The sequence below is a fragment of the Nycticebus coucang genome, chromosome 8 (genome assembly GCF_027406575.1).
Source record: "Nycticebus coucang isolate mNycCou1 chromosome 8, mNycCou1.pri, whole genome shotgun sequence".
NCBI classification, from domain to species: Eukaryota; Metazoa; Chordata; class Mammalia; order Primates; family Lorisidae; genus Nycticebus; species Nycticebus coucang.
In genome coordinates this window covers 86,358,941-86,374,062 of record NC_069787.1, presented here as the reverse complement: position 1 = coordinate 86,374,062, position 15,122 = coordinate 86,358,941, and the positions used below count along the sequence as shown (strand labels likewise).

General features: G+C 37.7%; 1 protein-coding gene across 3 annotated transcripts in view; it reads right to left on the bottom strand.

The window, feature by feature from the left end:
• Positions 1-14,892, bottom strand: part of CTNNB1 (catenin beta 1) — a 35,986-nt gene extending 21,094 nt beyond the window's left edge. For all 3 annotated transcript variants that reach the window (XM_053600789.1, XM_053600790.1, XM_053600791.1), the window contains exon 1: positions 14,652-14,892. The gene's annotated coding sequence lies outside the window, so the exon portion shown is untranslated. The remainder of the gene's footprint in view (positions 1-14,651) is intronic.
• Between the last annotated feature and the right edge of the window lie 230 nt (positions 14,893-15,122).

Sequence of the window (15,122 nt, the reverse complement as noted above, 5' to 3'; positions counted from 1 at the left end):
TCCAAAAAGATACATATATTGTTTAGCTCTATACAGGTTACCCAAGCATAAAAAGTTAAGCGACCTTTAAAATGGAGTTTGTTCAAAAGAAATGTAGCCAATCATTTTCCCTAAAGTTACAAACTGATAAAAGTAAAAGTGATATATGCTTTGAAAAAATAGCCAATATATTCTAAGGCAAGGAAATAAAACTTGCATTTTTTTTTACTTCTAAGCAAATATCATTAACTTACATCAATAAATTTCCTATTTTTAGTAATTTAATAATTTCATTCATTCCTAGTTCTTATTCTATTAAAGTGGTAATATTTTAAGAATCACCTGCATTGCAAAGTAATGCCAGGTTTCTAAACTTCAAAATACTGCCTCGTATTTATTAGCTACACACCTACTTTTGTCCTTGGACTTACTTAACAAAGTAGCATTAAATTCCAAAGAACTTCAGTTCTGAGCCAATCTTATTTCACTGAATCTTCCTAGCAACCTCACAGACATCATTTCCCAAATTATCATGAGAAACTGACTAGCAGTAGTTAATTCGAGAGTACAGCTAATAAATTGTTCAGGTAAAATTCAAATCCAGGTCTTTTTTTGCTCAGTAACATGTCCTTTCAATCTAATCATATTTCTCACCCCTCCTCTTTTTCTCCACTTACAAGTTTCCCTTCTCCACTTACAAGTTTCCCTTCTCCACTATACCAGCCCACTGACCTTTTTAAAAAAGAAAATTTTAAAAGCTCAATGAATGAACTCTCTGAGGGCTGAAACTGTACCTTCAGTTTGTTTCCAAAGTGCTCAGCACATATTAAACTCGTAAATATTTGATGGATTGAATGTGCTAATATAAAAAAATAAAATGTTCAAAAAATAGAAAGGAGAATACACAAAATGTAACATGGAGGCTTAGATAGCCAGTAAATTATTTATAACTTAAGAGATTTCTTAAATGCATTCAGAATGTGTATCATCTAGAACAGAGGTCAGCAAACTTTTTCTGTAAAGTGGCAGAAAGTAAACATTTTAGGATTTTGGGGTCATGAGCTATTGCAGTGTAAAAACAGCCATAGATAACATGCATGATAATGAGTATGGCTACGCCCCAACAAAACTTTATTCACAGAAATTCTGAAATTTGAAATTCATATAATTTTCAAGTGTCAACAAAATATTATCCTCCTTTGCTCTTCTCCTTTTTGCCATTTCAAAAATGCAAAAATCATTTTTAGTTCACAGGCCATACAAAAACAGGTAACTGGCAGTAATTTGCCAGCACCTCATTTATTATATAATTTCACTAAAAACAAAGGCAAGTGAATTTGTGTTTTAATCAATCACATTAAGCCTAAACATGAAGACCTATAAGACAAAGGGTTTTTTAAGTGGGTCATTAAGTTACAAAGAGAGAGATCACAAAGTTTTCTTCCATAAATACCTTCAAAAATAGGTTGTGTGAAAAACACAAAATAGACCAAATGAGAGCCACACAAAACAATTTGGGAAAAACACCTCAAGCCATTAAGACAAAACCATTATGTGCTAAACCAGAATTCTGTCTCTCTATATATATGAACTTCTAAAATCTTTTAGTACAAAGACCTAAAATTTGCTTGAAAGGGGGCCCCTTTAAACTGGAAACCAGATCCTTCCAATGGTTTTTAACCAAAGGTGTTAAACTAACCTTCAACATCTAAGATACAGACGACTAGGCAGGTCTCTAATAGAGTGGTTGGGTTTGGACCCTGGCATTGTGCTTTTCATTTAAGTGTGATAGGTTTGCTGACGCTGCCACCCACAGCCAAAGGGTATAGCTGTAAGCAAACCATATGATCCAATCCTCTATGTGTAATATATTAAGAAGTAACCCAAGTTAAAAAACAAAACAAAACAAAACTGACTCAATAGAGTAAGCCTAACATCCCCTCCTTGAGAAGCACTCATTAAAACAGATTCCTAATCCTTAGCAACCTTCTATCCCCTACCACACATGTCAAATTTATGTTATTTCCCCAAATAGAAAGGCACTTTACTACCCTAGTATTAGTCTTACCCTAGTATTAGGACTCATAATTATGAGGCTTTCATATTTAGGAAGAGAATGTTACAAAAAGTAGAATGAGCTAGGAAACTTTTACTTTCAAAATGAGACTGCTTTTCATTATTTCAATACAAAAACTTCAATAGTCTCTCATCTTTACTAGAGTCCAAAAATACAACAAGAGTCGAGTCATAACCTGGAACTATACATGAATGCTCCATTGGTTGTTTCTCCTCAATCCAGCATATTGTGATGATTCTTGTTCCACAAAAAAACTTTCTTGTGACTTCTTTATTTACACTGTAGCTTCAGGATACAGCAATATCAATAATACCCCATTTCCCCGAAAATAAGACAGTGTCTTATTTTAAGGTGTGCTCCCAAAGATGCGCTAGGTCTTATTTTCAGGGGACGTCTTATCTTTCCTGTACATAGGTCTTATTTTCAGGGCATGTCTTATTTTCGGGGAAACGGGCTATAATGTACAGCCTTCACTCATTTATTCAGCAAAAATGTATGCATCAGCTACATGCCAGGATTTGTAACAGATTCAGGGTATATGGTAGTAATTTAAAACAGTCATGGTCCTAGCATTCTTGAGAGGGAGAAAGACAACCACTGAATAAACAACGGCAAAGAGTGATAAGTATACAACTAAACAACCAGTGGAAAGGGAGTGGAATGACAATCCCAAGCACAAGTGGAAGGTCCCACTTAAGAGTGGCCAGAGGTTTCTTGACATTAACCTTCAAGCTGAGACTTGAAGAAGTATGCAAAAGGGCCAGCCAGCATTCAAGGAGCACAGCAACATTCCAGAAATAGGGGGAAAATGCACAAAACCCCCAAGTCATGAAAAAACTTATCATTAAAAAAAAAAAACACCTTGAAATCAGAGTAGTTTGATTATAGAGGAGTATAATGACATCATCATGTAAGTTCTCAGTGCCACTGAAAGTCACAAAAGGTTGTAAGCAGGCAAATAACAGGATCCCATTTGAATTTTTTAATGCTGGTGCTGGCGTTAATTTAAAAAACTGAAAGGGAACAAGAGAGAAAAGGGAAACCAGTAAAGCAGGTATAACATTAGTTCAGGTGATACAGTGGCTTTCACTACCATAATACCAGTAGCGAGAAGCAGCAGCTAGATCAGAGAAATACTCTGGAGGTAGAAAAAGGGTCTGTTGATAAACTAGACAGAGTAGATGAGAGAACTTAAAAGTATAGGAGAGGAATTAAAGTTGTGTCCTAGGTATCTGGCTTGATCAATTAGGTTGCGATACTAAATCTAGTGCCATATAAAGGAGAAATGTGTTGCTAAAATTTCACTGTCCAAAACAATACCCACTGGCCACATGTGGCTATTTATATTTAAGTTTAATTTAGCATTAACAATTTAGTCATTCACTCATAGCCACATTTCAAGTGTCCAATAGCCACATATAGCTACTGCATTGGACAACACTGATAGGGAATATTTCTACCATCACAGAAAGTGTGGACTACTGGACAGTGCTATTCTAGAAGGATCTAAGAAACATGCCAAACGTGAAGTGGTCCAGCAAGACTAAAGCAAAAAAAAAAAAAAATCCATTTAATTGGTCAACATCAGCAATGAACTCAGCTACAACATATTCGCTAGAATAACGTAGGTAGCACACAAACTGGATTGGGAGTGAAAAATGGAGACCATGTACATAGGATATCTCTTTTAGGCTGTGAAAGAGCGCAGAAAAATAAATGAAATGTCAGGTGGAGTGAAATAAAGGTTAAGCAATTTGACTGTAGAGTAATTAATTCAACAAACCATTAGTGAACTCTTTAAGTTCCAGATACTATTCTGGGTACCAGGCATACAAAATCAGGTAGGGGAAAAAAAAACACAAAGTAAACAAATGTTACTTCAGAATATGATTAAGTACCACTAACTAAATAAATGAAGATACTATGACAAAGTGAAACTGACTTAACAGGAAACACTTCAATGTGGAAGTGACATCTGACATCAGCCATAAACTCTTAATCAGTTCAAGGCAAGAAAAAAAGGTTGAAGAGAAGTAGAAGGAGAAAAGCATCAGGTGATGAAGGTCGTGATCCAATCACATAGGAGCTTGTGCTTTTACTGAATAAGATGGTAAGCCCCTGGAGGTTTTTAAACAGAAAAGTTCAACGAACTATTGCTTTAAAAAGAACTTCCCTAGCTACTGTGTAGAGAAGGCACTTAAGCAGGAAGACCAGTTAGAAGGTCTTTGCAATAATACAGGGAAAAGATTAAGATGGCAGGGATAGATAGAAATGGTTAAGATTTGGGGTATGCCAGACATGTACTGCATAACATTTCAGTTGACAATCGACTTCTTATAGTATATATAAGTAGTTCCACAAGATTTTATAATGGGGCTGAAAATTTCCTATCACCTAGCCATTGTAACAGTGTAGCACAAAATGGTTTGTGTTTGCTGTGATGCTTGTGTGAACAAACATGTTATGCTGTCTCCTAAAAGTACAGGACAATTTTGTACAGTATATAATACTTGACAATAAATGTTACTGATTTATGTATTTACTATACTATTATCATTATTTTAGAGTGTACTCCTACTTACTGTAACAAAAGTTAACGGTAAAACAGCTTCAGGCAGGTCCTTCAGGGGATATTCCAGAAGGTGGCATTGTTATTTATCATAGGAGATGAAGGCTTCATGTATGCCCCCCAAGACCTTCCAGTGGGACAAGAATGAAAGTGATTGATAATGATCCTGAGCCTTAGTAGTATAACAAGCCTAAACTAATGTGTGTTTGTATCTTAGTTTTTAACACAAAAGCCTAACATTTTTTTAAATATAAAAAAGATTTCAGAAGAATATAAGGAAATTTTTTTTATCTCTGTGCAATGTGTTTGTATTTTAAATCTTAAGCCAACTGTTTTTACAAAACTGCAAAAAACATTAAAAAATATAGTTTATAAAGTAAAAACATTATAGTAAGGTAAGGTTAATATATTATTGAAGATAAAAACTTTTTCATAAATTTACTATAGCCTAAGCATACAGTCTACCTGCACAATAATGTCCTAGGTCTTCCACAAAGTACAATACTTTTTCTATGTTTAGATACACATATGTTTAGATATATTTAGATACCTTTGTGTTATGCTGCTTTTCTGTTTCAATACAGTCACATGCTGTCCAGGTTTGTAGCCTAGGAACAACAGACCACACCATGTAGCCTACCTGTAGTAGGCTATATGGGTACATCCAGGTTTGACTAAGTATACACTGTGAGATCTGCACAACCATGGTATGGCCTACTGATACACTTCTCAGAACACATCCCTATTGTTAAGTGACACGTGACTGCCTTTTGAAGGGAAAGCAATGGGGTGTGAAAGGAAAAAGTCCAGAATCACAAGGTTTTAAGCTTAAGTAATTAGAAAGACAGATTTACATTTGAGAAAGACTAGAAGCAGCTTTGAGGGAAATTGGGAAGTCAGTTTCAGATACATTAAGTTTGAGATGCTTCAGACATCTAAAATGTTGAAAATAGCTACATATGAGAATCTATAGAGTTCAGGAGAGAAACCCAGGTTAGGAGTATACATTTGGAAATCATCAGCAAACAGATTTAAGTACCATCTGTTTAAAGCTTTGAGACTAGAGTAAATAAGGACATAAAAAAAAAGAAGAGCCTTAAAGACTAAACTTTTAGCCATTCGAAGACGGAGGTTTGAAGAGATAATGAAATGTCTGTATGCTTATGAGAAGAATCAGTAGAAGAGAAAAAAAACAATAATACACACGAGAAGGGAGAATGCCAGAATAATACGCTTGTGAGCTAGAGGGGACAGGATCTAGTGTACAAAAGAACTAAGTGGCCTCATCTCAGAACACTACAGTCCATTCCTAGTGACAAAAGAGAAAGTAAAGGGCACAGCTATAGACACTAGGGATCACTGGGCATGAAGCCAGGGAGGGACAAAGTGGTTGAGTAAATGGAGAGAAACATTGATTTAATATAAAATTTCAGCTATGTAGAAACAAGGGTGAGAAAAGGGGAAAAGCTTGGATAGATAGATTGTAGCCCCCAGTGGGACTGAGGGGCTCTTCAAATTGAAGTATTTACTAGAGGAATGAGAGAGTGGGATGCGGAGTGAGATTGAGGGAAGAGGACAGTTACTGGTAAGTCAAGGATAAGACCATGGAGAGAGTAAATCAAGGCACTAACAAGCTAGGACATTCTATATCAATGTTACTCAAAGTGTCACACCACGACATCATAAGGAGCTTGTAGAAGATTTAAATCAACATACTGCTTTGAAGCTTCACCAAAAAACCTTGCTACAAAAAAGGAAGCTGAATTAAATAGTGAACTTAATGACAGGTAACTTACCTTCTAGCAGAAACTCCTTATTGTAGTTCATACTGGTAACAAAGAGTTCACACAGACTAGACCACATTTTGAGTAGCACTACTCTAAATGGATAGTTGTATCACCAAGAATTATGAAAGATATAAAGGAGATAGTGAAAATGAGCCAGGAGCTAATGACAGTGTTCAAGAAAAAGGGGAATCACCCAGGCAGGTTGGTAGATACCTATAATAAAGACAGGTAGTGAGTAGTATGATTTCATTACATGAAAATCCAAGCTTGAAGTTTTGAAAAAGAATGATCAAGAAGTGACAATGAGGGACAAAGAAGACTATATACTCTCAGTTCAGTGCTGTTAAGTATGCAAAGAAGAAAAAATATACCACTTGAGAAAGCTGCATGGGAAGAAGCAGCAGCATTATCAGGGAAAGGCTAGGTTACAGTTGGAATAAGAAAGAGAACTGTGCATTCCCACAACAGATTAAGCATAAAAGGAACTTGCTAATAAGTATGAGTTTCAGAAAGTTATAATGAATGCATTTCAGGGCATGATGAAAGGTGGGAGATGGGGACCCAAAAAAGCAGTAGGATTAAAAGTCTAGAGCAATGGTTCTCAACCTGCCTACTGCCTGCCTCCTACTGCGGCAACCCTTTAATATAGTTCCTCATGTTGGGGTAACCGCCAGCCATAAAATTATTTTCACTGCTACTTCATAACTGTAATTTTGCTCCTCTTATGAATTGTAATATAAATATCTGATATGCAGGATGTATTTTCATTGTTACAAACGGGTCGCAACCCACAGGCTGAGAACGCTGGTTTAGAGGATAAGCGAAATGCAAGAATGAGGTATAATTAAAGTGACAAAGTCCTTGAAAAGACAAGCCTCAGGATTAGCCTCTGACCAAATGCAATAATTCCTTCACTATAAGCAAAGATGGCCCCTTGATGTAGACTGACTACAAGGTGAAGAGGCTTCTGCTTAGTTTCTGATGGGGGAAGAGGGAGTTGAAGGAGAAAAGAGAAGGTACTAAATAGTCCTTCTGTCTTAGACTGTTCTGGAGAAATGTATAGCATCTGGGTATGGCAATAAGGAAAAACCAAAGACCCTTTGGCATATAGTGAGGGCATTCTTCAAGCAAAACTAGTAAGTATTCTATAAAAAAAAAAAAATCCCATTCTACTATTTCCCAGCTTCCACTTATCAACAAGATCATTTTAACTATCATTATTCTGCCTCAAAAGTGACTCTTGATCTTCTGGCATTCCTAAATATGTCATCTCTGAACTGGCTAGCATCTATTTCTAATTCTACGTGGACTAGAATCGCTGGCACTCTGATTCGGGCCTTAGAAAAACTGACCGCAGAATTAAAGCAAGAAATAATGATCTACAAAAGACAACTGTAAGACAAAAAACAGGCTTAAAAACTAACTCAACATTAAAATTAAGCAAAATGCCAGAAAACTGATACACCAAATTTATAAATCCACTTAAAAAGATTTGCTATGTTTCCTAAGTAACATTTAATTTCTACTTTTGTTATAAGTAGACACTGTTAATGAGCTTTTAGCAGCTGAAAAAGGAATTTAAACATCTAACTCAGCACTCTCCTACACAGGGAAATGGAACTCTACTTGGAAGCCTGCATTGTTGAATAAAAAAATATTTCCAAGATTCTCTTATTCCTCCCTTATACATGTGGCATTCATCTAGCATATGCAAAACTTCAAAGATAGACTCACTCCCTACACCCTTACCCCCAAACCACTTAATTATACTAAAAAAAAAAAAAAAAAAAAAAAAGTACAGCGCTTAAAGCCTATTAAAGCCAGTTTACTTCATATTAAAGGTAAATTGGGAGCAGTTTGCAACAAACATCCTTCAGTGCAGCAAATTACAATAACCATTTAAGGTTATCGTTAAATCGTTAAATTGCACTCCTAAGAAATTGAGGTAAATTTAACTCCTCACATTTTTATATGAATAATGTCCAATAAAGTATGTTTTACCTACATGTATTTATGTATCACCATTACATCAGCTATCATAAAATCCTGTTAATAAAAGCTTATCAAACTAAGCCTAACCCTTCATTTTACATAACTTTTACTTCCAACTCAGATCAACTACCAGCATTTAAGATCAATTACAGATAAGATGGATGCCCTGAACATTAACTTGAAAGAACTTAAAAGTGAAAAATGCCTTCCCAATTTTAAAACTAATTGTTCAACATATCTGTTACAAATCACCTAAAAACAAAGTATCTGTCCAGTGACATGTGTGTTATTAAATTACAAGTAAAACCATGAGAGAATTAGTGAAAAATAATTAAAAGATAGAAATAAGGAAGAAAATGGGAAGAGCTATGAAGCAGTTTTGTCTAGCATCATTCAGCTGTTCACATTTTTCAAACTGTCACAAGGGGGGCAGGGGAGAAAAAAAAAGCCTTTCCAACAAGTTCAAAAAAAAAAAAAAAGAAAATCAGAGATAGGAAATTTCTGGAAAATTACAAAAGAAACTTTACAAGTGACTCCATCAAGAGTCATATGGGGATCTGGGGATAAGTGGGGTGGGAGTGGGGGGACAGTGTGAGACACCTCTGAAATTGTTTCAAGGAAGGTTTACTGATGTGCTTGCATTTTATACTATATTCCAATAAAAATAACTATACAGTACAGCACTGTTTTCAAACAATGCTTTTAAAACCCAATGTTAGCCTATGGTTTGCATTTTCAGTCCAGGCACTGTCTGTCATTTAAACATGGGAGTTTGAAAACTAAGCACCCTCTTTCAAACTCTGGAAACGAAAAACTTTGTTAGCAGCAAAAGATTTAACCAAAATCTATCTAATCATCTACATAAATTTATACTGACCATAAAGCAATCTGCCATTCATTTAAGTAAAACATTCAATTAATTTTTAATTATTTAAACTATTTTAAAGTTATGAGTTTAATCTAATAAAAACAGTTCACCTTAAAAATGCAGACCTCTGCTGAAAATTAGGAACTTCAGTAAAATTTGAGGCTGACATGAATTGTGTACACACAGAACTTGTCCAGCATGTTAACTGCAATCACAGGTTAAGAACCTAATCTATAATCAGCTGATACAAGCAGTTTCCAAGTGCCTAAATACAAACCTAATAGTTTTAACAATGTTATTTGCTAAATTATGTAAATTCGCAGAAAGAGGCATTTCACAGAATCATTAAAAAGAAAAAAAAAATAAACTTTATTCCAAACAGGACTAGGTAACATATAGGAGGTATTCTGCCAATAGATTTAATTTGTGCTGAACAGCATCTTAAAATATGAATTTTATTCACCAACATTTACAAATTTGAGAGATGCACATTCATCTAACTTCCTGCTTCTCCTATGGAGAAAAAATTCAGAGATGAACTGGGAATGGAAACTGTTTTCCCACACAGTGGCTGCTTAGATGCTCCAATTTGTCCCAGTTACTCCATACTTATCTGGCCCCAGAGACATCTGAGTAGCCATTCCCACTGTAATAAAACCAATCCTATACGGCTTGTGAGAACAAGCTTATTTAGATATGTCTTAAACGCCAAATCGCAGTATGCTACATTATGAAGGCAAATAGCCAATTTCAAGAGACAAATCAACTCGCCAACAGCAAATTTTTTTTCAGTGAGTTGTATGTACATAATTTTAAAAACAACTTTCGTACCTCTCACTTCTCAAATCTTAAAAAGCTGGACAAAAAGCTTAAAGAGGATAAATGTTGCATATACTAAGCACCAATTTGGACATCACTAATTACAAGTATGATCCCTGATGGAGGAATACTTAATCCATCTTGAAATAATCATTCACACAAAGCACTGGAGGCACTCTTGCAATTTTTTTTTTAAAAATTAACTAGGTATAACAATAGTACTTTCTTAAACAGTCAAAAAATCCTATCAATGTTTCCACCAAGTTACAATGAATTCCACAGGCAAAGTAGAGCTATCAATGATAGGGTCATTCACTTCCCATACATTGTTAACATTCAGTTTCATTTTAACAACATACCTTGGAATATAACTTTTTAAAAATCTAAACCCTGACAATTTCCTATAAACTGACCATTTGACTTCTAAAAGTTAAGAAAAAGCTTCATTCCTGTGACTAATTAGGCTGATTGGAAATAAGTATTTTCAGACAGTAACGTTACTAACAATAATACATGAAACATACAGAAATACATGAACTTTAACATAGGAGCCTAGAAAAAGTTCTTATAGAAAAATTTAAAGGGCAAGATACTACTATGGATCACAGCCACCACCTCTGTACAAATGAGGGCCTACACTCACTAGATACATTTTAGTTCATATACACTGACTTAACACTCTGTTTCTATCTAGCTCCTAATATAACTAGTTGAATACTGTTTTACTGTGAAACTGATACTAGACAATTTGGCAATTAACATCTTCAGTAATTTCTGAGAATTTCAGTTTCTGTAATTCATCAACACAGCTAAACATTATGACCTTTTACCTCCTAAAGTGCTATATTTTCTGATGCATTGCTATGATATGTTTAAGTAGAACAAAGTATTTAAAGTGACCTAAAGGAAAATAAATCCCCCCAATTTAACTTTTCTCTGAAAATAATAGGATAACATTTTCTCAAGCTAGCCTTTTAATCAGCAGTACTGCTATGAATAAATTATTCCAGAATTCAAAGGTTTCTTAATTGATTCTCTAGCATGAGACTCTTCATAAAAATATTCACCCAAATTCACTGGAATTAAAAAAAAAAAAATCACAAGCACTATAGTATATCCACTGGAGGGCACTCAACATGACCAAAGCATGCAATGAAAACATGTCCAACCACTACTCACTCTGTTGCTTCAGGTTGAGGGATTAAAAAGAGGGGGCAGTGTATCTTAACAGAAAATATGCCCATAATAAACTTGATCAAAATTAATGACTAAACCCTAAAAATGGGTTTCTAGTGTGACTTTCTCTTTTATGAGCTGCTTTTTCCTTAGGGAGAGAGCAGGTTATACGCATACTTCAAAGACAGCAGGGTTCAGACCTCAACAGATGAATCTAAGTTTCAGATTGAGTCAAGCTCAGTCTTGCAAGAAACACAAAAGCTTTCTTAAGTAAACAGAGGAAATAAAGAACTTTCTCCTAAATTTAAGTGATGAAAAACTATAGGAGTTAATTCCCATTCATTTCAATTAACACAAATCATGTATGTTCTTTTTGTGAAACCTGTGTTATTTTAACCTATTAGTCCAGTTATCTATCAAACCCACAATTGCAACAATAGTAGGTAAACAACATTCTTAAAGAAGGAGAACTGATCAAGCAAATCAGTACCCTCTCAATGAAAATAGAAGAGGCAAGGGCTACATACACTGAACAAAAGTAGCTCCTAGGCTATGTTTACTATTTACTTTTATGCTTCAAAAATGTTTTTATTCAAGCCATTTCTACAAAAGAAACCATAGGTCCAATAAAAAGAGGTCTATTAAGAAAACAACTATGTTAACAAAAGTAATGTTTTCAAAAACAATGACACAAATCAACATGTAACACTATGAAAGAGTTGCAAATACTTTCTATTGGAAATTTGTCCAATTCTGAAAGAATTCATCCTTTGTGCCCTGGGTTAGCAATCAAGCATACTTCCCATCAAGCTCAAAGTATAAACTTAAAATTTACCCACCTACTCAACTACAATTATTATCAGTAGCTAGCAGACCACAAAAAAAAAGAAAAAAATCTTATTTATAAATGGACAGATGTATTATTTAATTTCATTAACATTAAAGTTTCATTTGGCTCAATCTACTTACATAGTACATTTCAGGAGTTCTAATTTCACTGCTACTTTTACAACTATAAAGGAATGATATTCAAACTTCTGAATTCTCTATGCCCTAGTTTCAACAATACTTAACACGAGACTCTACCCACTGCACCCTAAAAAAGGATAAATGCAAGCAGTTTTTCTAAGCACTGTATTTCAAATGAGAAATACCCTGAGAGAAGAAACTTGCCACCTTGTTTTCCATCTTATCTTGGTGGTGGTGATGGCGTTATGAAAATAAGCATATAGACCTCCATTTATGATAATTTTCATTCCAGTCATCAATAAAAACAGCAGGAAGCTCAGTTCACTTTGATAAACTTTAATGCTGGAATATATGTTTTTCTACATAGTAATCTTGGTTAAGAAAGTAATCAGATGACAGTTAAAAAACAAAAACCTCTTCAGTATTTCTTTATACCTAAACACCCTTAAAAGTCTTCATTTTTTTTCCCAGCCACCTTATTTCTAAAAAGTGGGTATTTCTGGAAAACTGTTTTAAATGGTAGTTCTGATTTCTGGGAGCCTATTAAGTGTAGGACTCTAAGTTACCGTGTTATATACTAAGCTAGTAGCCCAGTCCCTCCCCCAACGCCCCAAGGACTTCAAACTTGAATAGTCTCCGCATTCCTTTAATCCTATAGAATAGACTTTTGCAAGTTTTTCAAGTTACTGTTGCAATCATTTCAGGGCCTTGTCCTTGCACATGGCCTTCAGAACAAAGATTAGGTCAAAGTAATGAATACTGGGTGCAAATTAATCAAAACTTTTTCTAGTGTGAACGAACAGTCTCCAATAAGTCTGCCTTATAGGTAGTTTTTAAATTTAATTAAGATTTTCAGGATTTAAATGTTAAGAGTAAAATACATACAGCAGCAGTCTTAGTTCAATCAAAAAACCATCAAAGGAGAAATTCATTTCTCAGGATGAAAACAAGCATAGCACGAAGACATATGAAGGTATTGAACATTCACCAAGTGACAAGTAAATAATGAAATGGCTTTTTAAATTCCAGACAAAATACTTTACAACTTAGAGATCTGAAAATCATTAGCCTAGACTTTATCAAAGGAAATGCTGTCATCTCTTCAAGTTGATGTCTAGTCTAAGCCACCATTATTCACGATACAAAGCTCTTACTTCACTAAAACCACTCCTTGATTTCCTTTTGCCGACCTCTGCATACCAGCAGCCCAGTCGCTCTTCATTCACCACTCACAAACTGGGGACGGGAGAGGGGGGTAGACCACAGATGTCTGGAAGATACAAAGTATCAGACAAAGCTCCCACCAAAGGGGAACTGAAAATGAAGGAAACAACAACTACAACCAAGTGCCAAAGCCGCCAGGTTCAGAGGCGGGCTGTGGAAAGAACTTCCACAGTGTCAGTTCAAAGTCCTCTCCGCAGACAAAACACTGAGAAGTTGCAACACCAGAATTTCATTCGGCCGATTTTGTAGCGAGGCCTCTCGGCTGAAGGGAAAACGTGCTCCAAAAATCAGGTTTAGATGCCACCAACTATTTGAATAAATAATTTCTACTACCATTATTACTGAAGCAGTTAAGAGAGGCTGAATCCCGTGGTTCACTAGATAAGCGGTAAGCAAGTCACCCTCGCCTCTCCCTAAATTCACGAGGGTCTCATACTCACCGCCATAAACCCTGCAGACTCCGAGTACATTGCACATTACTTTCACTAACCTGCACGGTGTGAGAAAATAAAGATGCAAGACGTGGATTTTTATATGTGCACACCCTACTGACGCATCACTCCTGCTGCACTAAGAGTTTTGTTACTCTAAGGTTTAAAGTTGCTTCGATTCAAACTCACACAGACAGAGGATTTAAAACACACACACTAACACTTCTCTTATTCTCCTTAAGAAGGCAAAGAGGAAATCTGGAGATAAAGTCCACTGGCCCTATCCCCAAGGCAAATGGGACCTAGGGTGGCATCCCGGCCTCAGCGCGCGAACCCCAACTCGCCGCCGGGGCTAGGAAGGCGGAGCCCCCAGTCCCCACCCCGCCCCCCACCCCAGCGCATCCCGAGGCCCAGGGTCCCTCCCCCAAACTCGGCCACCACAGAAGCCCGGGACGGAAACCACAGCCCCCACCCCCACCCTGCCGACCATCCGGGCTCCTGGACGCGCCCCCGCGGCGCCCCCTCCCCGCCAGCGGCGCCCTTAGGGGCCCCCAGAGGGGCAGTGAGAGCGGAACCCGGCTCCGGCCGCCGCCCTCCGCGCGGCCCGCCCCAGTCGTTCTCCTGAGCCCCCAGTTCCCCACCCCAGGCCTCCGGGCCCGGTTCCCCGCCCGCCTCCGGGACTGCGCGCCAGCGACGAAGTTTGGCTCCGAGTAGGAGCGGGAGCAACCCCGGAAGGGTAAGGAAAGGAACGCTCAAGCACCTCAGGGGAACGGGCTCCTCCCGCTGCGGGGGCCCAACGTCCTCGGCCTGCAGTGGCGGCTCGGCGGGGACTGGACCTACTCCTCGGACCTTGCTCCGTCTCCGCCTCCCCTCGCTCTCTGCTCCCGGTGCCGGGCTAACGCGGCTGCCACAGACCGAGAGGCTTAAAATGGCGCCGCACAAGGAGCTCTTATAAGTCGCACAGAAGCTGCTGTATCCTGCCGCCGCCGGCACAGCGCGGAGCGTTCCGCCGCGCGAGGACAAGGGGCGGGGCGCGGGCGGGCAGCGGAAAGTAGTCCGCGTGCCGCTCGGCCGTCCGCCACCGTCTGACCGCCTCGAGTCGGGGTGGGGTATCCGCACACCCCTTGGACGCTCCCAAGGTGGAGGCTAGCGGCTGCGGGCCGCACGGAACTGGTGGGCAGCCTGTGAGGGCGCCGCGGTGTGCAGCGGGGAAGTCAGGCCCTCGCTGGCC